Source organism: Benincasa hispida, chromosome 3 (assembly GCF_009727055.1).
Source record: "Benincasa hispida cultivar B227 chromosome 3, ASM972705v1, whole genome shotgun sequence".
In the NCBI taxonomy this organism is placed as follows: Eukaryota; Viridiplantae; Streptophyta; class Magnoliopsida; order Cucurbitales; family Cucurbitaceae; genus Benincasa; species Benincasa hispida.
This window is the reverse complement of record NC_052351.1, coordinates 29,098,896-29,101,428: the sequence shown is the minus strand read 5'-3', so window position 1 is coordinate 29,101,428 and position 2,533 is coordinate 29,098,896.

Sequence of the window (2,533 nt, the reverse complement as noted above, 5' to 3'; positions counted from 1 at the left end):
AAAACATTAAAAAAAAATTAAAAACCCGAAACGTAATTAAATATTCATTTTTCCCTTCTCTCTCACTATTTAAATCATGATTCACACCCCCCTTCATCCTCAACTTCATTCTTCAATCTTCATCTTCTACTTCTTTCCTACTGCCTACTCTAGTCGTTCAACAATCACCTGAAGTTATTGAATTTTTTTTCAAGTTTTCACTCTCTTCTTGAATCTATTTTAATCTAACTTAAAATAAGTATTATAACAATTAATTAGACATTATAACATTATATATATTTATATAAATATAACGTATCTTCAACGTATCCATATCTTAGTATTTTAGAAATTAACATATATCGTATCTGTATCATATATCTGTATCTATGTTTGTGCTTCTTAAATAATCATAGATGATTTTCACTGGAGTTTTTAGTTGGAGGTAGTTGTCGAAACCTGAGTTTGGTTGCATGAAGATGGTATTGGAGTTGATAGCCAGAGTTTGTCGTCGGAGGTAGTTTTAGGAGCCTAAAGTTGGTCGCACGAAGATGGTCATTGAAAACAATCATCGAAAATGATTTTCGTCGAAGTTTGTAGTCAAAGATGGTTATAAAAGCTCGAAGTTTATCGCATGAAGGTGGTGATGGACTTGGGTCGGAGTTTGGTCATCGGTTGTGGTTGTCAAAGTCCAGAGTTACTCGCTCGAAGGTGGTCATCGAATTTGATTTTGTTGGATTTTGTAATCAAAGGTGGTTGTCGGAGCCTACGAAGGTGGTAGTCGGAGGTGGTTATCAGAGCTCAAAATTAGTCATCAGAGTTGGTTAGTGAAGGTGATCGTCAAAGTTGGGTTAACGAAATTTGTCATAAGAGGTGGTTGTCGGAGCCCATAATTGATTGCCAGAATTGTCATCGAAGGTAGTTATCGGAGCTCAGAGTTGATTCCCAAGTGTGACAACGATAGTTGTCGATAATGGCAAATGGGTGGAGCCATCAAAATCATTGGAAGAAGGGAGAGTTGGGGTGAGTTGGTAAAATAACTAACTCAACTCCACCAATATTTCAAGTTGGTGGGCCAAACATTGAGTTAGTATACCAACTCAACTCATGTTGGTGAGTCAAACACTCCTTTAGAGTTTAATTTTATTCGATTTTATGAAGGGTATTTTCATTTGACCATTTATATTTGGATTTGGTCATTTACGTGGTTCACCACAACTAATTATCCCATTTTTTCCCCTTCGCTTTTTGTAAATTAAAGTGGGCTTGGCGAACAGATTTGGGCCCTTTTTTTCTTCATTTTTTTTTTTTTTTTGAGGGATTTATTTTGTTGTCATTTTATGTGAAAATATCTGTATTTTTATTTTGCAGCTATTAAAAAAAATGCTTTTTCCCAGAAAATAATTTTAAAACGTCAAAATTCACCACCTCGACCCGGTCCTAAAACGTGAAATCCAAGCTCAAGTATTCCCAAGTCCAAGCCTAGATACATAAACCACTATTTGGGCCCATAATTAGATCGGCCCAACCTTCCATAGACAAGTTGATGGTCTTAGTCTTGCCTCATTGGAAGTTTGGATTGGGCTTAAGTCAGCTCATTGAATTGGCTATTGAATAGTATTCTTTTTTAAAAAAAAAAAACAAAATATACATTTTTTTTTTTAGTTTTTTTTATACAAAATTATATTAAATTTAATAAATTTCTATTTATTATTGGATTTATTTTAAAATTTCGGTATTTTTATAATGCTTACGTATTAAATCATCATATTATAAAGTCCGTTTAGTATTTTATTTATTATATTTTCTATTAGTTCGAGGAACATATATGCACAAATACATTATTGGGTTGACCTAATAACGAGTCTATTGGATTAACACGACTGTTTGATTCAAATATGACCCCAATGAATTGGCTCATGGGATAACCTGATTTTCAAAGTGATCCATATCTATAAAGGAAGCTCAACACCCATCTCAACTATAAAAACATAAAAGTGTATTTAAGTTAGATGTATTTTTCATATTTATTATTCATTTTATATATTAAATTTTTTAAAAATAAAAATAAAAAGATTAGACGTTGAAACAGATTGGAATATGAAGGGTTTTTTTTTTTTTTTTTTTGGTAAGTACACTGTGATGATGCTGAGTAATAATAAAACATTTTGGGCAAAGTTGAAACTCAATGTATTTCAACTAATTTAGGTAAACCAAGCAATTGTTTTAGGCCCACAAAGTTAATGTGTTTATGAGAATTTCTCCTATAGCTTCAAAACATTCCTAATTAATATGTAAATTTGAAATCAGAAATCTAATGAGGATTTTGTCATTTTCTTTTTCCAAAAAAAAAAACTAAAATTCGAAAAGCATAATTTATCATAAAATTTAACTAGCTCGAGTAATACAATGGAAAAGAATAAAAGTGGGATAAATAAATGTTAAAACCAGTCTTGAAGTTACAATATTCTCGTAGCATTTCCGCAATTTAAAAAGGTACAAATAATGAAAAAGGGATTAAAAAAAAACAGACATATATGGAAAGTGCATAAAT